Here is a 26,564-nt window from a genome sequence, read left to right on the forward strand (position 1 = left end):
CAACATTGCCATTTCCCAATTTTCAGCAGACACAAACTTCGGCTCAAAGGTTTGATTTGGCACCTATGCCCCAATGCCAAGTGACCACTTAAATTTGCCCCCCTACCTCTGACTTTCTTTATATCTTTTTTGATATGCAGCATGTGGGAACAGGGTACCCCACAAAGCTAGAACTGTTGCCAATAACACACACTCCTTATTCAAAATGCTTCCAGCTTGATGGAGTTTATCTACATTTATTTTATACTATATATCCTTCTTGCAGAGTCCCTGTCACTTACTAGAGTTTGGAAGAAGTGTCACAGAGTCTCAGTGTCACTTCATTTAAAGCTTATAGTTATCATACATTGCAGAAGCTTTCCTGCTTTTCAGCTCAAGAGAAAAAGTTTCCCAATTTACACAATTTTCTGAAAGTAAAATATGAGGGTTTAAAGTACTTAGTATTCCCAAGTTCCCAGGAAAGACTAAATCCATGTTTCCCACCTTACACTTTTATGTCTTCACACAGATGCATGGATCACATTCCCCCTCTATATGCTTTGTCACTCCATACAGTCTTTAAACCTCCTGGAGAGGTTCCTGCTTCTCCAAACATCACTGCAGTTACCACCACCACCACCAAGACACAGAGAAACAGCCAATTCATATCCACCATCTTAGACGCATTCACTGTAGTGCTGGATAGTCATCTCCTCATAGACACACTGACTACTTCTCATGCCCCAGCCCACTACACAGCCTCCCTGAGTTCTCTTTCAGTATTAAATCGTCAGCAGCTTCTTCTATCATCTGAAGAGCTGCCCTCAAATGCTTCAAGATTTTCTATTTCGATCCTCTTGCTCTCTCTCTGCTCTTCATGACAAGACCCCTTTTCTCAATCTGCAGAACTCCAGCTCTCACACACAGACCATTCTCCTTCTCCAGGCACTAGTGCAAGCAAGCCATAGGAGGACTTCAGATCTGGTTTCCAGCAGAGAACATTTGAGGGCTGTCAAAAGCCAGCCTCCTAGTAGAAAAGAGAGTTTGGATTAGACAGGAGAAAGAATATCTGTTTAAAACATCTTGGGTTTGTCTTATCTTGCTATAGCTCTCATCATCAATACACCTCTTAGCCTTCTTAAAACACAGCTCTGGGCCACCTTGAGACAAGAAATAAGTACACCCTTGTCTTCAGACAGCTGTAAGAAGCCCACAACAACCACATGCTAACAACAGCAATGCCCAGGAGCTCTACAGACCTGCTGCAAGAGAGAGCAGCAAGCCAACTCTGCCTCTACCAGGCCTCCCCATATTAGAGACTACGTTACTTAAAGGCCAAAGAAATTTCAAGGTTAAAATATCCAAGTTTTCTTAAGCCATTTCTTGGGTTTGAGAGGAGCTGGCAAAAAATAAACTTATCTACAGTAGTTTGTTGAGGAATTTAAGTTAGATCTGGCCCTTGGCCAAGTTAGCCATTAGAGAGCACTAAACTTCCTTGGTTTTGTCTGTGTGTGTTGGGGATGAGGAAAGCCAACAGGATGGGCACCGTGTAGAAACTCCCTGAACCCATGTTCTCCTGTTCCCCCACTCCAGCACAGCATCTGTCCCAGGCAAGTTAGTGCTGGATAGCTTGAAAATAAATAGAATAACACCTACACCTGCTCTAGCCAGTAGACAGCAGGTTTTTTATCGCTTTACTTGCCTGGATCACCCAGATAGAAGCAATTCTGACTCTAGAAGAGAGTAAACCAGACACCTTGCGCACAACTCTGGTTCATACATAGTTTCATCTCTTCTGCAGGCTTGCAGAAGAAAGGCTATAAAGACGCAGCACAAAACCCAGCTTGCATCTACTCCACACAGGACTCAAGCCTCTTGCTACATGCAAGGGACGACTCCTTTGCCCAAATCACTACCTCTATTTTTCTGCAAAAGCACTTCTTTTCACATCACACATATACAAAGCTGTTAGCATACAGCTTTTACTCTAATTCAGCATAGCCTTCCAGCTTTGCCAACCTCATCCAGAGCACAAAAATAAACCCCTAAACTTCTGCTCTCTTTCTCAAAGGAGCACTACTAGGATCCAGAGTATATGAGAAATAAATAAATACAGCCCACAAAGAAACCAAAATAGAAAGACTTACCAGACTAAAGCAAAAAGATTTAGCTCCAGGAGAAAAACTGGCAGTACTGTGCTGCGCTCCAAAAAGGCTGCTCATCCCGTGCCTAACTCCCACCAGGCTCCAGCCAGCCCATTAGCAGCCAATTAAAAAGTTCACAGGTGCTAAAGTGACAAGTAGCAGAGTATTTTGCCTATCCCGGTGTAGCAAAACTCTGCAGTGGAGGAGGGCTCACTTCGGGCAGATTTGAAATGCTTTAATCAAACTAAGTTTAACAAAAACCTTACTACCCCCAAAATCTTAGTTTTTTTCTTTATACTGACTTTTAGAAATGTGAAGCCACCGATGGTTTGTTTGCATTCTCCATCTCAGCTGATTCTGAGCGTTTCTGTATTTGATCTTCATTTCCCCTGAGTTGCTGTCTGGGACATACATACACACATACAACAGCCATGCAGCTTGGTACAGCTGTATTCGAACCAAGCTTTTTTTCCTTAGTATGTATATTTCAAGTGCTGGTTACACAGACTGTGTGTGAGGGAAGCATTTACTTTTGTTTCAGCTTATCTTCTGATACAATTCCAGATACTGGATTAGAGTTACGTAATAACAATATTTTTCAGTTTGAGACAAAAAGGTAATAAAAACATTACTTTCTATCTTCATCAACTTTGCTTGGGTAGAGCTGCATTCTTAAACAAAAAGAGGGATTTTGCTTAAAAAGTTGTTCTACCTGCTTTGGTTTCCCAGGCTGTTACTGGGAATTTGAGCTGAAAAGATGTGGGAAGAATATATTCATGAAACAAACAATGATACTAAGGAAAATACACCGATGGGTTACAAATGCAGGTGGCTTTGACAGCTGGTGCTAATAAAGCCTCATGGAGAACTACTATTGCTGTCTTCTGGCTCCATAGTGAAGGAAAAGTGAAGGAAAACCAGTCGTGCACAAAGAGGCTTTTGGCCTTTAACCTCCACCCAGGACATATTGTACTGTGCTAGTGCACACTTCAGGCTAAGCTTCTTTGCAGGATAGCCTGGGCAGAATACTGGCTCAGCAGGTCCAACTTATATATGGTTTGCATTGTCATTTCTAGGCAAATCACTCACCTCTGTGAGCCCAATTTCAGGTTACAAACCTATTTTGTACCTAGCAATATCGAGCAGCATTTTTACTGGTCCTTACCTAGCTCTCAGGGTGGAATGGCAGGCTGACAGCTCCCAGCACATCCTCCTCAGCATCCTTGAAGAGGCTCAGAGATGGTAGGAGAAACCTAACTCAGTGAGGTTCACTCAGCAACAGCCAGATTTCATATGGGTTACTGCATCCTCTGCCTGTTCTGTCTGCCTATAACCTGAACTCCCTACTTGAAAAGCTGCGTAAACCCAGACACAAATAATAGTGCACTCTGTGCTTGTGCACTTGCACAGTTTTCACCATAAGGTCTCAAAATCAGTGGGTCCCCTTATATGTATTCCATAGAAAGAGTCCTTTTCTTGTTACCCTAGATGCGGTGTACACGTGTTTCTTTTTAGTACAAAATAGTTTCAGCTACAGAGTTCACAGTCTAAATATACAGGTTAGGCAAATCAAGATATGGGAACAGAAAAGAAAGGTAAAACCTCTTGCCCAAGATCAATGATGATACAAAACCAGTTCCCCTCTCACACCCCACCACCCTTTGCTGGATAACACTGTCTTGCACTGCTTTGACTGCTCTGGGCAGTTTTAATGAAGCCATGCTGAACTGGAAGATGATGATACTTTTGGGTCCTTCACATTAGTCTCAGCAGGCCTTATGGTGTCTTGAAATAGTTTTGCTCCATTCTTATCTTTAAAACCAGGAGAAATGGCTCTTCAAAGGTGGAACCCACTGCTGGCAAGAAGGCGCTAAGGATGTTTGCAATTAAAGGACTTTTTGACTCTTTACCAATGTCTTACAGCATTGGTAGACACATAAAATTACTTGCTTCCTCAGACATCTCTCCTTCTCAGCCCTTCTGTTTAGTTCTTGGTGCCAACAGACTTAGGGTTTAGGGAAATTATGAAATTGAGGAACCCAGTTTCCCAGTGTGCTGCTTCAGTTCAGAGAAAAATCCTGTCAGAGAGGGTAAAACGGCAGGAACTGCATTTTCCGTATCACAGCATCATGTTTAGCTACACAATACTCACAAGATATAAACTGAATTAATGACATTATGCCCTGTGTCCATTTTCATCAGAGCGTGGTGCAGCATAGTTCTCAATGCTGGGCAGTAATTGTTTGAATTTGTACCAATGAGAAATAGTTTGAAAAGTATCATGGGAGATCATTCTTATAACTCATCTGCTAAAAAAAAAAAAGAAAATAATTGGGATGACTAAAAGTGCTTGACAATTTAGTCAACTTGAGCAACCTCATCAAAAAAAGGAGAAAACTACTGGAAATGCCAAAAATTTCCAGCTTTTAGTGTCAAAGAAGCATCTTTCTTTGCAATAGACCTTTGAAAGAAACTAGCTAGAGGGGCAAATAGTTAAAATGCAATAAAATTCTAGGACAGTGGGCACGGAAGACTTCTTAAACTGAATCAGCTGAGCTTGATCTGAAGAACAGGTGTCCCAAAATAAAAATCAAAGAAATCCAGGATGAGCCTCCCAGGACAGTGAGCAGTGCACCCAGTACAAACAGCTTGTGGGGTTAGGCTCACATGCTGTTGGATCACTCTCCACTGCACACAGAGGATGGGTATTCCTCCACCCAGGGGGGGCACAGCTGCCTTGGCTTCTCAAAGATGCGCTGGTGGCATGAAGCAGAAGTAACATTTGCCTTGAAGGAGGAGGCACAGGGGGAGCCAGGAGAGCCCACCTCAGAAGCAGGCAGTTTCTGCCGCAAGAAAAAGCACAGCTCTTTTCTTCACCAGACTGGCCCCTTTCTCAAATGGTTTAAGACCTTTTTGTCTGCCTTTGTGGCAGAAGGACACAACTGCAGGTCCAAGAGGGAAACCTGAAAAGCCATCAGATTTGCTCTGGACCAGGGTGAGGCCAGTTAAAGCAACTTGTCTTTCTGTCCAGGCACTTGAGCCGAGAGAGACAACTGTGAAACCAAACTGATTCTGGTAAAAGATGATAAAAACTGTTCCTCTAAATCAAGACAAGAACTGTTGAAGATATCTCTGTGTGTCCCCCACTCCCACTGCAGGAGGGTGACCCCGGGGGGGGGGGGGGGGGGGGGGGGGGGGGGGGGCATGGACATGTTAAAAAAAGCTAAAATAAGCTTATGAGATCCCAAATGAATGTTTCAGTTTGTCACACAGGCTGCTAGTCTCTCCAGGCTGACTGTGTCCCAACTCCAGGGTGAAGAGACTGACAGGGGCCATGGGTAGGGGCAGGAAATGAGCCACTTGCAAACCTGCCCCAAAACCTCATGGGTCTCAAGAGAAGGGCAGTCACACAGGAACAGATCTGCCTGCCCATGTGGCTGGTTCCTTTCAAGAACTGGCAGAAATGCTGAAGTCCCACAAACTGTTTCGGATATGTTGAATCAGCCTTTACCAATGAAAAAAAGATGCTGTGCTGGGTAATTTTTCACCAGCTGTAGTTGCAGGATACAGTAATCAGAGGGTGGGGTGGTCATTATTACCACAGGCACTTCTGCCATATTAAAAAGGAAACACAGTACAGACCAGTAGGATGAGCCCTGGAGACTCTGTCCCACATGCTGTTACACACCTGGGGCGCTAACACATGAATTCTTCAGTAGTGGGATAACACCAATTCCTGCAGAGAGAATGTGGGCAAAGATCCCACAAGTTATGCCTGAAAAAGAGCTGATTAGGGATGCCAAGTTTTGTCCGTGTGTAAATTTACAGTTGGTGGCATTTCCACTGTAAGTGCCATTGTCAAGATTTTAGGATTGGATTGCAAAAAAAAACCTGCATTTGACTGAAACTTGCCATTCAACTTCTCATCATCACAGTAACATACCATACTGTACCAAGAATGAAAAGAGAGAGAGAGAGAAAACAACAACATTTAGCAGGTTTTAAAATTATGCAGATATTTTTAATGGCTTTGGAGTATTCAGACACTCACTCATATGTCAGAAAACAGATTTGATTTATAGGAATGACATTTGGCAGAGCAATTAATCCATACTATGTTCTAATCATGTTTGGTATAAGGAGAGGAAAAAAAAGTCAAACTTAGGTTTAAAGCTGACTGTGCCAGGAATTATTTTCAAAGAAGGCTCAGAAGGTTTTTTAGTAAGATCAAGGACAAAATCTGGTCTTTTATTCCTTCCCCACTCTACCACCCAACAGGAGAATGAAGACTGCATCCCATTTTCTAGTTGATCTCAACAATTAAATCTTCTTGCCTCCTCTGGAGGTAAAATGGGAGTCTGGACCTCTTTGGTTGTTAAGCAGATAAGCCCTCCTTCCCACATTATTCCTGATTTCCAGTGAGATTGCCTAAAGGAAATCTTGAGAGGGAAACTATGGACATAAAAAAAAAACAGGCAGAGTAGGGATTTGCCTTTGCGTGAAAGCCCTTTGGTCTGGTTTGTTTTTCCTGGAATGAAACTTTCATTGGTCTCATTTGTGTTCATCTCAGAAACATTTCTTGAGACAGAAATGTATAGCTCCCCACCTGGCATTGCTTAGATCTCCACTGCCACTTGCTATGGGGGCTTTCACGCCACAAGAGAACAGCGCTGCTGCTCAGGCACCTTGCAGTGCAGGCACCACTGCAGCAGGGCCCAGGCCCAAGGGGGACCCACTCTGCAGCTTCCCTCCTGGGTGCAGGGTGGGACCTTCATGTCTGGGCCCCATGGACCCTGTGTCCCCAGAAGAGGTGTCCTGCTGAGACCCAACAAGCTCACCTGGGAGGGTACAGCCAGACTGCTCACATGCCCAGCAGCTGTCTTTGCTCTTCTAGGTAGACCCATGGCTGCTGACACCTTCCTTGTGCTAAGCTGGTTTTGTACAAACATGAGCCTGTTTCTTTTATTCCTGCTTTTATCCATGATGTTGAGTTCTGCAGAGAGGAGAAACAACCCTGTGTTTCTCATTCAGTGTGACAGACATGACCATTAAGAAAAGCTTCTCTGACAAATCCATTATGGAACACAAGAGCAAGCACTACATGGTAGCTTTCACTTGGGGACTTTGCAGAAGCTGTGTGCCAGCTCACACAGTAACTGCACCATGTCTAACACAGCACTAGTGCCAGTTTGCCGGGAGAAATCTCTCTTAAAGCCTATTTTGTCTCAAATCCCTCAGAATTAAGTCGAACAGCTGTTCCACAACATACCAATGTTAGACGTGCACTTGAGCTTCTACCATGGACTGCTCTACACTGGTGGTTGGGCATTCACCAACAAATCAAACAAATCTAACACTTCATTTGATTTTCCTGTTCCTGGGTATGTTTGGGTTTTTTTTAATCATATTTCTTAAAACCAGACCTCCTCCCTCCATTAACTAGTACCTCTCATTCACACCCTACCTTCCGAAACTCCAGCTGAATTTATGCACCAATGAAAATGTATTCCTCTACACTCCTTCCAGGATAGCTTTGCAAATCCCAGGTTACACTTTTAAAACAAATAAATAATTTTTTTAGCAGGTTGGGTTTAACACCTGCTATGAAGATTGCAAAACCATTCCTATTCTACCTATGACTCAATTTTCTCACACTCATAACTCAGAAAATATTTGCCTCTGGGTTTAATAGCTTCCATATTCTTTTCTGTCTGAAGATGTATCGTTAAATATTATTACTACTGGAGGTATGTTTGGGCAATATCTTTCAGCTGTATTTGAATTAAAGGGAGAGAGAAGAGGAATTCTGACCAGATGCAGTTTTTGGAAGACGAGTTACAAAGAACCAGCTGGTCTGAGCTAGCTTCCACTGAAAATTATACCTTTAGGAAAGACTAAGGTAGGAGAGAAAAGTTCAAAGACATTAGGGAGTAACTACTGGGCCTGCTGTAGCAGCCACTGACTGTCTTGCAGCCAAACAAGGATTCATTCAGCTCTATGCAGGTTTGTGCCAGCTTATTACCCAGCTGTACTGACCCAATAGGCCAGAGAATGCTTGCAGCAGCCTGCATAGTGGGACTGTAGCTCTTCCAGGGAAAGGGGCATACCCCAGCATCCATCAAAAATCACAATGAAATCCAATACAGTAAAACATCAACATTAGGAACTGAAAGGAAAAAGAAATCACAGAAAAACCCATCAGACTTGTGTCTTGTCAATCCTGGCCACAAACATGACCATGCTCTGCAATGATTTTTTCTTGCTAGCTCATATTGCTAGCACATATCCTCTGCCACAGATTCTGCTTTTGCAATGTGAGCTGGTGGGATGGGTGAAGCTAAATGGAGGGCTAAGAGGGGAACCTCTCCACCATATAAAATCCGTACGTTCTCTCTCTCAAAGGAGCTCTGTGCAGGCAAAATCTCCTACCTATGGGAGCTCCCATGGGTGTTAATGGAGAGTTTCTCCCTGACACACACATCTGAACTGCCTCACTGCCATACCTGAGCAACTTGTACATTTTGCTTTGATTAACCTACCCTCAAAACTCTTCTGTGCTGCCTTGTGCCTGCTAGAGAGGGAAGAAGAGGTTGGGGCAGCTGCTGAGGTTGCTTTTCAAGGTCCCCAGGCTCTGCCTCACACCAGCTGGGGGGGGCAAAAGTGCCCATGCAAGTGCCTCAGGGCTGCCACCCTTAAATCACCAGCTGGCTGTCCCAGCCTGGAGCAGAGCTGCTGTCTCCACAGTGCAGAGACTGAAGGTTGTGTCCAGTCTTTGTATTGCCTTCCTGTTGAGAAAATTGCTGCCTATCCAGATGTTGCTCTCCAAGTGTCAAGGACAGCCCTGTGCTCACTTTGCCCCCTTCCCAGCAGCCAGCCTTTATTAAAGCACTGACTTGGATCTCAGTCTGGTGCTGTGAGCTCCTATGTGAAGCCAGCTAGAGGATAGGTTACCCAAGGCATGAATTCACAGGTGACTTTAAGCACAAATAGTCAGACATAACGCCACAAAATGAAACTATGGAATAATAACAAAATGTGGCTTTTCAAGTCCCCTGCCTTTTTCAGGGGAGCAACTTAGGGTGTTACACTCTTACACAAGTTAGTTAAAATTGGAACAAATAAAGATCCTAAACCAAGCAACACTTCATATGCAAGTATGAGGCCTGATGCAGTGCTCAACTGAGTCAAGAGAAAGATGCGTATTCAGTTCCCTAGGTCATAGTAAAGCATGCTTTTACCAGAACATGGAGTCTGATTTACACATTTTCACATGGTATTTTGCTATAAAAACTTTTCATTATACCTGCCTGAAGCTTTCTCTCCTAGATTTACTACTTATCAGTGTTTTTTCCCTGCACTGACAGAGACAGACACTGTCTGAGGAGTCATTATTTCTCATACAAGTACACAAAACTGGTAAGTGTTTCAGGTTTGATGTTACAGCACTCACTGTCACCTTGGTATCTGCTGCTGCCAGTTATTGTCTTCACAAGCTCTTTGTCAGAGCGGTTTCGTTTTTGCTGGAAAGCTTTCAAGTTCTCTTTGTGACTTGAAATCCGCATCACACATAGGCATACAGGCATGCACACACACTGCTTTAAATATCATAAACAAATGATACCATGAGCCTTTCCAAAGCATCTTAAAGAGCTCTTTTCTTTCATAGGAGGATGTATGTGGATTTTTCTGAGGATGCCTCACGCACTGTTTTGGGGATTTTTTTGTTTTTTAATAATAGGAAATAGGTGTTTCCTCAAAGCCTCAATTTTGAAATCTGGAGTGTGGGTTCTTCAGTAGGTGTGGCAGCATGTGGGTATTCTCTCCTGTTTTTAGAACTCAAGTTGCTATAACAACCCATGGCATCTGTTCAACCCACTACCTAAGAGGCCCCTTTCTTTATTTCTTCTTTTCTTTCTTTCCTTTTGGGCCTCCTATTCTTCTGAAGTCAAGTGCTCTGCTTTGATTTTTATTTCAGGAGCTAGCTTATGCTCCAATGTCTATATGCAGAATGAGATGAAAGAAGACAAAATCTGTGCTGAAAAGATCACAACTTTGGGAGAATATCAGGGTGAGTAGGATGAGTTCAGGGCTGGGCCCTGTTCCTGCTGAAGTAAAGACCCACTGGTTCCTGCTGTAAGCCTGACATTCACTGCCCTGGTTTATGAAAGTGGGGGTATCCCTGCTGAATGACAGAGAAGTGATGGACACTACCAGGGAGCCACTGGCAGAACAAGAGCCAACAGATGGACAACGAGTATAACTTGCTCTGTCTAATTATTATGTTTCCTCCTTATCAGCTGCTTTCTTCCCTTCTGGAGAAAATTTAGATTTTTATTAAAATGGATTGCAGGAGGGAGAATAAAAGAGACAGAATTTCATTCATTCATACCAGAGCAGCAGTGGCACACAGGCTCTGGGGTTTGGATATCCCACTCTCCCTGTGGGTTAGCTGCACAGATTTCATGCTTCAGGATACAGCACTGCCTGTGAAAATAAAAAGAGCTTGTCACTGGTAGAGTCCTTGGCTGCAGTGCCACTGGGGAAGCTGTAGTTCAGCTACAGAGTCCTACACATGGAAGAAAACGGGAATGTAGCTATAGTTCTTGTGAAGTAAACAGGACACTGGTTTCAATGGGAATATTTCTGATTTAGGATGAAACATTCTGTCTGTGAGTTTTTAAAAATACTTAGGATTTTCTATCCACAGAAATAAATTTCATTAAAACCTTTGTTTTCCACAAGAAAAAAAAAAAAAGGCGCTTTTCACTAAACATTAGCATTTTCTCATCAGCACGGCTCCAAAATGCTACTGCTGTCAGTCAGCTGCTAGCGGTGCTGGGCACACCATGTCTGTCCAGCCCCTGTAGCCCCCTGGTTTGTCAGAAACTAGAAACTGATGTGGCATTTCTTAGGGCCTCAGGCCAAGCTGAGTGTCTCAGAAGCACTGCAGCAGTGTTCACAGTAACGTGCAGAGTGACAACTCTCCCATATGTGATTCTGGACGCAGGTAACTTGTAAATGAACTGAGGTATAAGCTGTCCTGTCCTGACTCACATACACCTCTGAATTCATGCCTCCAAACCAAGGCACTGCTGATGAATGTGCTCAGAGCTATAGACAAGGATACAAAGCTCATTGTGGGCAGGATTTGCAGGCTTTTGGATGCCACGTGAGGTCTGTAGGAAGCCAAGCTCCTTGTCTCATGCAGCCAGCCCTGTCTGCAATGAAGCTTTCCAGCAAAGAAAGCTCATACAGGTAGCAAGAAGCCTGGTGCTGGTGTGCTGGAGTGATGTAACATGTCAATTCAGCCTCAGCCTCTCCCCACCCCACACCAGATGCTGAAGGCAAGAGTTCGCAGGGACGGTAGGCTCAGCAGCAAACATGGCTGAGCCACACAGGCAGGAAAAGGTGGCTCTTGGATCAGTGCTGGGGACAGGAGATGGCTTAGACCCATCCCAGGGACTGGGAGGATGGAAAGCCTCCAGAGAGATCTGTCCTCCTCAGTCTCTCCTTCTTCCTGCCACCACTAGACCTAATCTTAACCTTCACTTTTACCTAAATACAAAGCAATATCTTTACTTACTAAAGAGAGGCAGACATAGGCAAGGTGTCCTTCACCTCACTTAAAGACTTTGAGGGCTAATAAGTAATCCAGTGCCATGAAAACTCCCATGAGGGGCAAGCAACCTGGTTTCCCATTTGTCTCAGGAAGCATGAGATAATTTTCTCTGAAATCACACCTTTCTCCTTCAAAGCTTCTGTGTATATTTGGTAACTTTTACATATGTCATTTCTGTACAACAGCCACAGCTCCCACCTGGAGTTTTGCAACATTGTCCACATGTTACCTTTCCTGCAGGATATAAATGTGTTACTGATACTATTTTTGCACAACAGAGAGAAAATGAGAGGTAAAAAAAAAAAAAGTAGAAGGAATGAAGTTGCATGCCAGCTGCCAAACTGGGGCTCACCTTCCACTGGAGAAAAGAGAATGAAGAAGAGCCACCTTTCTCCTTTACTTTGCAAATGCACAGAGGCATCCTGTCACAGGGATGAACACCAACCATCCTGAGCTGCCAGCAATCCTGTTGCTGGTCAGGGTCCTGAGGACCTCACTCCCAGCAGGTAGGTCTCAGGTTCAGCAGCTACAGTGCAATAACACTGAAAGTAGACCTTCATTCACCCACAGTCATCAACAGCCTTGGCACTGGCGGTACCCACTCTTTCTTTCCTGTAGTCTGAAGGCAACAAAACATGTGGGCATCCCCACTGAGATTCCAGCAGGATATCTGTAGAAATGGTTAAAAAGAACTGGAGAAATACAGAACCAATTGCAGCTATTGTAGAGATCATGTAACTCAAAGTGGAATGGGAAGGGAAGATCTCAGTGTCGGGCAGGAGCCAATGTGCCAGCTCCAAATCAAGAGCCAAAGAGTGACTGCAGATGGGTTCATCCTGCAAATACTTCCTAGTGACACCAGGTATCACAGTGCGGCACATGAATCCTCAACTTTGTAGGATTCGTGTGCTCACCAGGTGAGGATAGCCATGCACAAGTACTCCTGAGTAGAACAAAACTGGCCTAAGTATTGAAACCATGTCCAACAAGCATATATCTGGTTCTTCTCTGTGGGATGATGACTCCCTTTTAACATCCTTCAGTGTTAACCCTGGGTTGCAGTAAAACATCACAGTTTAGCCTTTCTACACTGGTATACATCAGCTTTGCAGAGCCGGTGTTCTGTATAAAGGGTGTAATAAACCATTACAGTGTTCCTGAAGACTGGTTATTGGAGAGGCAGGAATCTCAAGATTAGTCTAGTGGAAAACACAGACATACCTGATTTTTTTCCTGCCCACTTCTTATTTGACTTGCACTCTGAGAAATGCTAGTGTCACTAAAAGGTAACACCTGAATATTTTAAATGGACACATTTATTTCTATTCTACTTTACCAAGAGTTCTTCTTACTCGTTTGGGTAGGAGAGAGGCCACGTAGGCATCTGTTCACTTGTCAACATTCTCTAAACCCCAGGATTAATAGACTACTACTGTGAAGCCCAATCAGGAGATGATATAGCTAGAGTCAGACTTTACTGCAACTTAATGCTCCTATCACAGTAATATGATCCGATCCAGAGCCCTCATTTCTGGGTGTAGGTTATAAACAACTGAAATAAAGATTTCTTTCATTGCAGACATGGCAATTTGATCCCAAATGACCAATGTTCCGTATGAAAAGTCCAATAACCAATGCTGTGAAATACCTTTTAAAGCTTCATTTCAAACTTTCATACTAGGTTTTCATCCCCATTCTGCCAGAGTTCAAATCCAGACAAGTCTACCCATCTTTTGGTCATATCTCTGCATTGATACTTGGAAATCATAGATCTAAAATGACAGTTCTGTAACTTTTTCTATGTTGAACTAAAATCCTGATGCAAAACACTCCAATCATTATGGCTCTTTTCCAAATTAGGATCCAGGACTGGGGCTCAAATCCACTGGCTGCAGGGGAAGGTGTTCCACCCTGACCATCAGGCAGAATTACAGATTCCCAGAACATTTTGAGTGTTTGGTACTTTGGTATCATTTTGAGCTTTCTGCAGTAGGGTTCAGTGGCATTAAAGCCTGGACTCTTCCATATGTGTAATCAGCATTGACAACTTGTTAAGTAATTCTTCTGAAACTCAGCAAGGCGAACATAAGAGATTGCCTGTGTTCCTTGTGCAGGTTGGGACCACATGCAGACCACGAGATGTTTAAAAGTATTTTCATTAGGCAGCATTTCCAGCTATACTGCTAACAGTGTTCAAAATGGAAAGCAATTCTCTTCCTGGCAACATTTCAGAAGATCTAAAATGCATCATTCTAATTACTGCCTGACAAATAATCCTGGAATGCTAGCTAGGAAGTTTGAAGTGCAGACAACAGATATATTATCATCACACTGGTATACTGAACTTTTTATGATGTCTAATATCTCTAAGTTATAAATGAATGAAAGCATCCTTTGCCACTGGTGGAGTGCAGCCCTCTAGCACGCAAACTGAAGGTTCAGATGTTAGTATGACACAGCTATAAACCCAAGGTCATTTTGTGGTAAAACAGTCCAGAAGAGGTGCCAAATCTGTCTTCAGACTACTCTTGATCATTCTGGACAGTGATTTAATTCACTCTTTCCAGAAATTCATAGAATTAAATTAACTCTTTGCAGTTCTGTTTTTGTCACAGAGGACTGCCTAATCTCAGGAAGATTGGAGTTTCCTCTGTCAAGCCCACACATAGATCTGCTGTTCCGAGCAGCAGAGCTCAATTCAAACTTCTTCAGAGGTCTGAATAATTAATTGCCACCCCCAACCCCCCCCCCCACCCCCTTCCCAGGTTCCTGGCAGCATCTGGGATCTCCACATTCCAAAATACCAACAGTGTCTTTGTCCTCCTCATGCACACAGCCCCACTGTGGCAGCTGAGAGTATGCAGAGACTTCACTGGGCTGTGGGTATGCCTGCCTTGGCTGTTGTTCGAGGAAGCTTCCATGCCAACTTTTCTAAGCATTGTCTGTCACTTGTATGAGGTGCACTTAACATGCAGAGTTGATTTAAAGCCACAGCCTAAGTGAGCCCAAGTGAACGAGTGTGATTCACATGTCAGGAGATCAAAAGTAGTTTCGAGTGGGAAAAGCAGCCATTAGGAGAGGTAAGAAAGTAAAGGCAGTTCCCTGTGTCCCTGCAATGCCTCTACAGTCATGAACTGAGCTGAATAATGTAACTGAAAATTGTGCTAGCTGCCATCTGTAAACACCTCTGGCGGTTACTGCTTATCACCCAGGCTAGCAATGTGGACGGATTTCATGGTATTCAATTAATTTAAACCCCCCTCTCTCTTCTCTCTCTTCCTCCCCCCTCCTTTCTAAGAAATAGCTATTTGACATAAACATCTTTGTTTGGCATATCATGAGATCTGCTGCTAATTATAATGCTGAACCCAGATGCTGGTGGAGGAAATTAATCTACGTCCTGCGTAGTTTGTTGGGCTTGTTTTAGTAGATTTGCCAAATATTTAGTGAAACCCTCATATGACTTTTATTATCTGGAGATAGATATTAAAGGGCCAAATACTGTTCTTATTCTCACTAGTGTAAACCTAGACAGTTCCATGGAGGGAAATAAATAAGGTTACATTACTATGGATTTACATAACATTAGTCTAGATTTACGGTACTGTAAATCCTCAACAGTCAAACTAGGAAGCTAAACCACAAATACTCCATCATCTAAACCTGGACTCTTAGCTGAAAAGCACAGTTTGGAGCTTGAGCGAAATGCCAGTATTCAACATTTATTTTGCTACATTGGCATACAAAAATCACTTTTATTTTACAAGTTGGCCTACAGAAAACACCTGTGGAATAACTAGCATCAAAATGATTCTGTTGAGAAAAGCAAAAATGTTTCATTGTAAAGCAGTTCAAGCTATGAGCTGCTCCAGGGGCCAAAAAGACTCATTTTCCTACTTGGTTCACTTGAGTTTCCCCCAACACCCCATAACATATCACCAGCAGAGGAAGACCACAGGTGGTGGAAGCTGTTTGTGTGTGCAGGGCAATCCCAAGGTGAGCACTGGCACTGGACATACAGACTGCACACGTGAAGTCCCTGGAGGCACCAAGAGCTCACTTGGACCCAAGGGAATTTCACACTCCCCCAAAGAAAAACATTTCAGTTCCTTTAGTAAAAATGGTCCAACCATAGAAAATACGCATTTCAGCTGCAGAAAAAATGACCATTTCTCTGTAGAAAAATGGGGTTTGCTAATCTCCCCTTTCCCCACCCATTTTTTTACAACATAATATTTTCCCGTTGCAAAACTGTGAGGCGGGGAAGCATCAAAATAACTGGTGTTTCCCACACAGAAGACAAATGTAAGCTTTCAGCTCTAAGCTTGAAACTAACCAAAAAACAAGCAAACAACAAACCTCGACAGCCTTTAAACCCCAAATCGCCAAAGTCAGTGTTCCCCAAACAGGAGCAAATCTATGTTGTGAAAAGCGTATTTTCCATGAGAAACACAACTGACAGAACATTTCCCACCCTGCTCACAGACAAAACTGAGTAAGCCAGAAGAGCATCCCTGTATGCCAGCTGACATTTAAGGCAGTAGTATCATTTAAGCAATGCAGATCTAAAGACAGGAAATTTCCTAAGGAAAAAAAAAAATAAGAACTTTGCTTAGAGATGATAACCTCTGGTGCAAAGAATGGCTGCTAATCCCAGCTGGACAGCATTTGCAGGAAATGCCATAGCCCTCAACTGTGGTGATGACTGTAGAAAGAAAACAGATATTTATAAAGTAAATAATATGAATTTTTAATTTAAATAGATATGCGGCTTCATCTATGGCATTTACAGTGCATCGTTAATTGTAGTTACCCCATTGGAAAGATACCTTTCAGAGAAGCACTAGGTCCTGCGATTACAAGTGTGAAACAGGCTGCTGCTATCAGAAGGGGCGGAGACCCCCATCAGTAAGACTCAATTTCCCATTTCATGGAACAGGCTGCACAGCCCAACTCACAAGTTAAGAGATCCTCAGGGATCCATGTAGATCAAAGTAATTTACAGGAGCCTGAGGCTAGCTGTACAAACTGAGCAAAGTCATGTTCTCAGCCTGACAGTAATTGAGTGGGACAGATTTTAGGCAAAACAAGTTCTTGCTTTGTGCAGTACTTGGAAGGCCTCCACAGTTTTTTCCTACACAGGTACAGTAAGCCAGGCAAGTTCTCTGTTGAGAGGAACTTCTTGTATTGCAGATTTGAAGACACTGCCACCAAATAAAAAACTTCAAAACATTTATTGTCTCTTTTACATCCTTTTCCTTGGATATTCTCTGTGGAGCTGTTTGCCACCTGAGTTTGCTCTGCATTTTGCCCAGACTACACAGGTTTAATTTTCAAATGTCTTTTCCAAGCCAAGAGGGGCAGAAGTAATTTGCTACATTAACAGGCAGGTTAAGTATCTTTCCAAGCAGCAGCAAATTCTTATCCTTTTTGACAGATGTGTCTGGAGCAGCAGAGGGTGCATTCACCTTTGATGTGGGTTTGGAGAGCTCCAGTGCTTTGTGTAGTCTTTTGGGCTAAAGCAAACACAACATAATTTGCCTTTCTGCAGCATGGTTCCAACTCAAGCTAGAATTTGGCAAAGCAAAACAATGCTAATAAAGCAAGTGTGAAGGAAATCCGAATATTCATGATTTGCGTGGCAACATCTTCTACAGTCCTTTGGACATTAGAGTAAAAATGGAACCTTAGACTTGCTTTTTTTCTCCTAGAAGCCCAGCTACATGTCACACCTTCCCAGTCAGCACCACCCAGAAAACAGAGTTGAGCCTTGCTTTCCAGAGGAAGGCCTTCAAGTAACACTGCATGCTGCAGCTACTCACAGGATTAACCTTTCTCACTGCACAGGGATCTGAGGGACAGAGGTTTCGACCCTTGAGGGAAGTGGTAAGAGCACAGAAGCCCCAGGCTATTCAAATGTACACCCCATACATTCATCAATGGAGTCAGGGTACAGAGGATGCAGTTTGCAAAACAGTCCAGTTACCAGTCTAGAAGGAAGGGAAGAGCTGGAGACAGCACAACCTCTTCCTTCTAAAATGCATCAGGGTTTCCAGAATCACAGAAATCACAGCAGAAATGTGGTTGCCACACATTTAAGAAACTGACTTCAGGTGGGCAACCTGCTCTGACAGATTTTGCATTAACACACCAAACTGTACTTGCTAACACTTCACATCAAAAAGCAGGTGCACGCATACATGCGCAAGCAGCACACCAGGACTCCAAGCCCTGATCCAGTTGGAGCTCAATCCAAGGAAGCATGGGACACTGCCAGGGTTCGAACATGAGGCTTGGCTCCAGAAAGGATGGGAACCACTAGACGACACACTTCTTTGGCACAGGTGGAGCCCAACCCCAGAGATCTGGAAGACAACCAAATACAGACAAGCCACTACAGCCGGCACTCAACACAGCTTCACACAAGCATCCTCCTGTAACCTTCTAGCTTTGCAATCATTCGCACAGTGAAATGGCAGTAGTAAGCTACAGTATGAGGAGTAATGCTTTCAGATATCAGTGTGATATATGGCCCTATGGAATAATACTTCATGAAGGTAAATATCCAGTTGTTCTTGTGGTACTCTCTTGATTGTCATTCAGCCCACAATGAACGCTATCAGTGTAGTAAGCTAATAGAATTGAAATGTTAACTAAGCTTATTGATAGTGCCCTGTATCTAGTCCATTATAATCTCTGCCTAGAGATTGTGGACTTCGTAATAGCTGGCAATAAAATATTTTTGTCCATAAAAAAGGAAGATAACCACTGCACATATACTTTGCTAAAAAGCATTGAATGACTTAAAGTTTATAAATATGCAATGCTTGTTTCAACTAATACGCATTTTTGTTTCATAAAAGAATTCCTTTTACTGTCCTTTTAGCTGCAAATTCTGTTTTTTCAAGGACAACCTAATACAGTCATGTAAATTGCTGGCATTTATATCTCTAATAAAATGTAACCTGATAATCAGTGACTATAAAGGATTTTTTTTTTCTCTTACATTATCACAGAGCAGCCGTAAAAGTACAAAATCCACTGAACTGTGTGTACCTAGTCCTAATGACAATCACAGGGCTTCATCCTTCTGGCCTCAGCAAAACCCAATAGACTGGGCCCCTGAATGAAAAGACTAAAATGGTTGTTCCCCTCAAATATTTACTCATGCTTCCTCCTTTCTCAAACCAGATGCCAAGCTCCTGCTGCCTCTTCACTTTTAAGAGTATTTGGCTCTTTGCTTTAACTCTTCTAGTGCTCTGGGTGAGCAGAAACTCCCAGTGCAGATCACACCCACTGTCACATTTACACCAGGAAGGGGCTGGGAGAGGAACTGCCGCTTCTATTTTACAAGAGTGCTTTGGGCGTTGGCACGTACATACACAAAGTGGCTGTTGACTTCCTCCTGAAGACATATTTTAATGACTTATTTATTATGCCTTCATTTTACTTTGGGTGGACAGAAACTCCCTGTTTAGATGCACTTTTATACAGAAATCCAGCAGCAGGCAGCAGGGGAAATACCGTCCCTGTGCTGATTCTACGAGAATGCAAGGATGGCCTTACTGGGTTTACCCTGTACCCCAGCCAGAACAAGAATACTACACCAAACATTAATTTAAATGCCATAAATTTTGCATCAGGTAGATGAAAACCTATTTGTACAATCTGCTTTGTCCACCTCATTTCCAATTACCTGGATTGTCAGCCATCAACACCGTATTTCTCACACCTCTATAAGCTTCTGCTTTCTCTTCCCTTTCTTGGATGCCCTTTTCCTCTTGCCTTTCTGTTGCCTAAATTCAAGCTATAGGAGGAATTCAGGAGAAGAGGAAAATATTGGGAGGAAAATACATCATGGGCTAAAATGAAGCCAGAACTTGTTTGACAGTGAGTAAGGTACACCCTCACCTTGGGCCAAGCACATGTTCCTGCTGTGAAGGGAGCGATATTGCTGGCAGGGCAATACACGGATGGGGGAGCACAGGCTGCCCTGTGTGCTCCCTCCCCGCAGATGAAGGCAGCCTCACTCTGCTACCAGATTCTCCTGGGCTTTTCCTTTTTTAAAGGGCAGGGGAAAAGAGAGGCCCATGTACAAGCAGTATAAATAAATCCAAACAGAGACATAATTAGACTGTCTTTGCAACAATACAAAGCACAGCAAAAATACAAGTCTTTAGTAATAAATGACATTTTTGGTCTTGAACAGATTATAAGTACTATGGATTTGAAAGTCAACATTTTCCTTCCATTCACTAGCTCACATTTTTCTTACAATGGAGTCCCTTTTAATAGCTAATCACAGTCACCACATCCAAGAAAGAGAATAAGCAAACTGGCCTATAAGTCTTCAGCTCTGTGAGGTGGCAGCTGCATGAAAGATTTCAGGGAAAGTTTGGACCCAGCCAAAGCCCATTGGGAACACCAGGGACAGCTGCAGTCCTGAGTACCTTTGCTACAAAACACTCTCCAGAATCAAGGGCTCTGGGATCCACAGCCATCTATGAAGCTATTTAGCTATTGCTAAAGCCTCTTTCATTATAGTTTTTGTTACCAATGTTTTATTGTTTTTCCACAGCAATGCCAATGAGCATTAATTCTGTTTCCTCTTTGTACCATTTGATGCCAATGTGTCTCTACTTACTTGTGATTTTCTCTGGCACCCAGAAAGGTATGCCAAGCCCAGCTCTACAGGCTACGTGCAGTCATTTATACCAGCACAAAGCAGATGGAAATCACTCCATGATCAGGACAGCATTCGCTGCCTGCTTGCTCCACTGCAGGCAACAACTCCCCTTCAAGCAGATACAGGGCAATGGCAATTCCAGCCTTGAGCCTTTAAAGGCTGCAGCTCTTCACTGTCCCATTCCCTTGCGAAGGGTATAAAGTTTTCAGCAAGACGCATTTATTGAAACTTTGAGGGAAGCAAGGATTCATTAAATGCCCTATCAGATGTAAAATATATTTTGCACAATCCTGCAAAGAAAGTTTCTGCAACAAGGTTAAAAGACATCACTGCCAAATGTTTCAGAGGAATAATGTTTATAGACTGAGACTGATTCCCTTCTCCCTGTTGGAGCTACAGCCATAGAGAGTCAGTATAAGCCAAAGCAGAATCAGGTTCTGGCTAATTTCAAAGTACTGCATTACCAAACCTCTAACCAGGTGTGGCAAGTGGGTGGAAAAGCTACTAGTAGCAAACAAATTATTTTGGCCACCTATGAGTTAGGAACTCAGGAAAGAGAGAAAAATGGAGAAAAGGCATCAAGCACAACCAATCACATGAAATGGGTCAGCACTTAGGAATGCAAAAGCTTGTCGTATCCCTTTAATTATAAGGGTAAGTTTAAGAATAAAAGACACAATTACAGCTGAAAAAACACTTCACTTAAAGACCAAGGGAATAGTTATACATCGCACATCTTTCCAAAAGAAACATTTCTGAGATGGAATATATATACAAAAAAATACCATCAGAAACCCAGTAACAATTCTTTTAAAACATCTGACGCATAGAGGGTTCTCTTCCAAAGAATGTATCTGAGGTGTGAAAAGTCACTTTGTAAATACATTCTGATTTTTCAAAGGCTGTGAGTTGGAGCAGAACTGTTCTCCAATCAAGAAAAAAGCCCAAGAGAAATTTATAGAGCTCCCCAGGTGCAGCCATCCTGTCCCCAGCCACACCACCTCTCCGTGGGCCTTCAGAGATGGGCTAAGCAACACAGCACAACAGACATCCTCCGCTACTATATGGCCTGTTATTTAGCTTTCACCTACCAAAGTTCTGGACCCCATTTCTGTGCATGCTGGTATCAACAGACACTAATGAAAAGCCCCTCTCTTCACACTTTGCTCCCTCATTTCCTGGGCTACCCAGGCAGGTATAATGTACCCAGCTAACATGGGAGTCACAAGTCCTTCCACTGCAAACTGCAGCTTTCGGCCTTCAACGTTGATCTGAACAGTTTCTTAGAGTTCTGTAATTTTAAAATCCGGCCTCAAGGGGGAGATGCCAGAGTTAAGGATCTTCATTGATCAGCATGTGCATATTGTAATAGTCTTAAAAGTTTGCTAGTCCCAAATTGCATTGCAAAGATAATCCTTCTCCTACACTGTCCCTTAGCCTTTGAGCTGTGCTTTCAGTGACAACCCACAGTGACCTTCTGCCAGCTGGAACTTGACCACTGCTTCTGAAATACAAATCCATATCATTGACCTTGTCCCAGTCAATTCCACAAGCCAAATCTGAAACCCATCCTTGTCAATAGGAGCCCAGAACTGATCCCGTTGGCTGGATCAGATCTTTGCATTAAGCACACAAAGGTTATAGGAATGCCAGATACTTTGCAGGATCATACCCTTGGTTTCCATTAGTTTGCAGTGCATCTTTCCAGACACAACTAAAGTAGTGAACTTCTGCTTAATTTAAAAAAAAAATATATATATACAAAATATAACAATATATCTACTTAGTGTCCTGCTTTCAACAGCAGGGAAATCAACCCAATCCTGTCTCAGCTAAATTGACCTAAACTCTCTGCTTCTTCTTGCATCTGGTTCCCCATAGCACATTTGGCTTTCTCATCAGGATAAGCCTGGTGCTATGCACTTCTTGACATCTACTTCACAGGGCAACATACAGTGTTTACGAAACAGAAAATACTTGCATCATCCATTTCATCAAGGTGTTCACATGCTCCACATCTTTAATGACAGACCATGTACCACCAGGCTATTTTGAGGAGCTTGAGATAATACGGAAGAGCCTTAGTTCAAGCTGAGGTAAAAACCTACAAATAGTTTTTGGATAAATTCATGAAAATGGTACATATTAAGTCACTGATACACTGAGAATATTACTTCATGTAATTTTATTACTGAATATGAGAAGGAGTACAGACAGACACATGTAGTTTCTGGGCGTGCTGAAAAGCAGGTGTACAGGTGATGAACCAAGGTAGATCAGTGGATAACAAACAAAACCTTACTCAGGAGGTCTGGTCCAGGTACAACATCTCTGCATCATGAGAATATATTCAAGACAGAAGGTGGACCACAGCTGGGTCAGTCAGCAGCCTATCTCTGAACTCATGACACTTAGGAGGTGCTCAAGGATGGAAGAGTCTGACAGCTGAGGCTGAGTTTGGTTTAAGCCTGATGGCATCCCTTATCAAAGCTGGACTTTACCCTGTCCATTTAATATGGCAAAGATGTACTCCTTCCCTTCAAACTATGGACACATGGAAAAACCCGCTGTCAAATATCCTTTCCCAGGAAAAAGAGAGTTCTTTTCAAATGTCTTAAAATTATGGACAAATATTGCCTCCTGTGTAATTGTTTAATGTTCCTTCCCCTTAAATGTAAATTTGTGCTGTAATCACAACTCATATTCTTATGTAGCTATTCTCAGGTAACCATACGCAAATACTGGAAGCATTTGTATATTCATGCTTTAAAGCCAGTCTGACTTGCCTAGCTTTAGCATCATATAAAAAGCTGAACATTGTATCTAGCTCTGGTATAACATATAAATTTGTTGGGGAGGAGATTGGCAGGTAAATCAGGGGGTTAATATTCTGGTGCTTTTCCAGTGACCCCCTCCCTGCAGAGCAAACAAGTTTTCTCTAAACCAAACCAAAAGGGAAGCAGTCCATCCTGCTGGCAGCAGCACACACTGCTGGAGGTGCCCTCCCATTCCCCCACAGACAGCAAAGGTGAGGAGCAGCAGGGTAAGGCCAGAGCTGGTGGGAAGGTGGCCTCTGCCCAGCTGGTCCCATGCTGCTCCCAGCCTGTGCATACAGGCACAAGCTCTGCATCCGTGGCATACCCCTGTGTGTGCTGCAACTCTTAGTGCCCAATGCACACAGTGAGGCCTGGCAAAGCAAATGAGTGAAGTCTCAGTAATCACTTGGCCATTCAAGTTCTCCACAGATATTAATGGGACAGATGGAATAAGTGATTGGTCTCTAAGTGATCCAGCTTCTACTGGCTCAAACTGGAGCTTGAAGACATGATGACATGTACAGGCAATAAATTCTAAAGGAGATTTACAAAGCAACAGATTATTTGGTTGAACAAAGCCAAGTTATTAAACATTTGCAAAGCCCTAAGATCACCTAAAGGCACAAAGAACTCAAGAAAGCATAAAAAAAGTTATACAGGGAAAGAGAGAGAATAAAATAAATTCCCCTAATGTACCACAAATATCAACCACCACACACTACCTACAAACCATATGTTTTTCCCATCTGTTCTGTTATCTTCAACTAAATTTATAGTATTTAGGCTATCAGAAGAATTGTCAAGCCTTAGCTGGGCAGGATTATAAAACCTAGGTGTTATTACACTTTAAAAGACATTCATTTCCCCCTCCCCCTACCACACCAGGCACAAAATTATGCCTTTCTCTTGCTGCCTCCTGGCTCTGGCACTACAGAGGATGCTGTGCCTGTTCCCAGCTACAGTAAGTGGTAGGGCATCCCCAGCACCCCAGCAAGAGAACAGTCATTCTGCTTTTTTGTTTTTCCTTCTGTTCCCCGTCCTTCTCTCCAGGTAGGTCAAGCAGACGGGTGTTGAAGCTGCAGAGCTGCTTCCTGTGATGCTGCGAACCACCAAAGCCCACATAAGTCAGCAGGGAGCTCCCAGTTCTGCCACAGTTGAATTCTCCAGCTGCTTAGCCAGAGTTTCAAATTTGAACCAACAGGTGTTAGAGAGATCAGTGCTGTGTCCATGAAATGATAGTGCAGGCAAAAGACTGGGGCAGAACAACGGTTTGCTTCAAAACATACAGGAAGTGAAGGTCTTTGGGAAGGAAACAGTGAGGCCCCATAAGTGATCACCAGCATCATGAAATGAAAAAGGCACCTTCCCTTCCCCATGTGCTTTTTTTTTTCCATTCCCCAATGCTTTTACCGTTAGCGCAGCCTCCTTCCATATACTGCATGCCTCTGAGGAAGCCAGAGCTTTTAAACTGCTCTAAGAAAAAGCACTTTTAAAGTCAGCCTGGATGACTCACAGTCCACCCTACAGCCAGTCCTTTAGGAAGAGTTCAGCATGCTGGACATTTAAACTCCTTAAAAATATAGCCCTAGTCTTGAGAGCCATATTCCTAAGAAGTGTTATTCCATCCAGGGCACATTAGATCTCTTCCACACATGCAGCAAGTGTGTGCTTAAAAGCATAAACACACAGAGGAAAACCACTTGGAAAAACCCAACCCTGACTGTCAAGTCAAATAACAGTCCTCCATGCTGAGCACTACCCCCTTCGTGCACAAGACTCTCCAGTTTGTGCATTGCTTGCAATAGCTGTCTGCCTCTCAGCACCTCCATCCAGAAAGCAACACGACTTGCACAGCTTCAAAAGCCTCCTAGGAAGCCCGCAGATAAGTACAGTGGGTAAGATTCCAGTTTGGTTTTTCACTTGCAAAGGATTACGGTAAACGTAACAATTTTCCGCACAGAAGGTCTTTAAAGAGTGCGCAGAATTCCAATAGGTGTCTCATTAATGCCAAGTCGTGGAGCAAATGGTGCCACACTCCTGCTGTGTGGTCCACCTGCCCGTTGCCAAGCGGTTCTCTCCAGTGCTGCCTCAACCTGCTGACTGCCAGGTGATGGTCTCCTGCTGCCCCCACCCCTGCTGTGGAGCTGGTGCTGCCTCCAGGAGGTTCTCTCCTTTGCTTAAAGAGCTGATTTCTGAAACGTGCTAAACCTCAGCGTTGATCCCTAGGAGTCCAGCTCCCCCTTCGACCTTAAACAGTGTGTACAGAGGATGTGCTGGCACAGCACCACCACCCTTCTGCTTTCCAGGGTGAATGGCAGATTGCAATGCAATTTTGCTCTCAGTCTCTCTGTATTCATGACTTTCACCTGTCATAATCAGCAGTCATTTCCAAGCTTGCCACTGTCACGGAAGAGGCAGATGAGTTCAGAAAGAAGTGCTGTTTCATTCTTACAAATGTTACTGCACAAAACGGGATTTGTGGTGCTGCACCACACTTCTTTTAATCTGTTTTCAATAAAAGGAAGGATTTGCATCAGGGAAGTAGGAGCAGGCTACAGAGTCAGTCCCCTCCATTTCCTTCTCGTAATATTGAAACAAGTCTAGGTCAGGTGGAACACCAAACATCATAGAATGCCCTGGAAAGTGGTACTTCTGGCCAGCAGGCAATGTGGGTGCAAATCCCACCTCTAGGCAGTAATCTACAAACAGAGCTCTGTAAACAGTGGAGTTTGGTGTTCAGTGGCTGAGCAGAAATATTATAAATTAAACTTGGCAATAAGCAGGAGGGCCCTTCAGAAGGTCTGCTGTTCATGAGCAAAGGCTTATTGATAGCGTGGTTTAAGCTTTTCTTATGAAGCAACTGTTTCTTGATACAGGTCTAGCTATATGGATACAGCGTAAAATATTTCAACTCTTATAGCCAAAACTATTCATCCAATTTGATCCAAATTAATCACTGGTTTTCATTGCTTCAAAATGGCATTTGAAATGCTATAATGAAACTGATTAATCCCATTTTTTTAGGCAAGTTGTTTGTCTTTCAATAACTTTATATTCAATACTGCATTCAGTGTTGTGTAACAAACATACTCAGTCTTTGTAAAACTGTTCCCCTCTTCACAGCTTCCTAAAATCTCACAAGCAAGGCTGGGCTCTTTTTCCCTAGATATATCCCTGTAATAACTCTAAATACAAGTCCAAACTTCATCTTTTGCAATATCTATGTAGGGCTGATGACAGGCAATCACACAACCAATAGAAGAGATTCCTGAGAAAGGAAGAACTCCGCTCATCTTGATCCAAGACAGAGTGCAGAGGGT

The 26,564-nt window shown here is 43.2% G+C and overlaps 1 long non-coding RNA gene across 1 annotated transcript in view; it reads right to left on the reverse strand.

Annotated features, from left to right (window-relative positions):
* Positions 1 to 6,819: 6,819 nt before the first annotated feature.
* LOC130604912 (uncharacterized) overlaps positions 6,820 to 26,564 on the reverse strand; it is a 45,488-nt gene continuing 25,743 nt past the window's right edge. Inside the window, exon 3 of the long non-coding RNA XR_008973555.1 lies at positions 6,820 to 7,116. This is a non-coding gene — a long non-coding RNA (uncharacterized LOC130604912). The remainder of the gene's footprint in view (positions 7,117 to 26,564) is intronic.

The sequence above is a fragment of the Pezoporus wallicus genome, unplaced genomic scaffold (genome assembly GCF_028554395.1).
Source record: "Pezoporus wallicus isolate ANWC-B61680 ecotype Strahan unplaced genomic scaffold, APGP_CSIRO_Pwel_v1 contig_4710, whole genome shotgun sequence".
NCBI lineage: Eukaryota > Metazoa > Chordata > Aves > Psittaciformes > Psittacidae > Pezoporus > Pezoporus wallicus.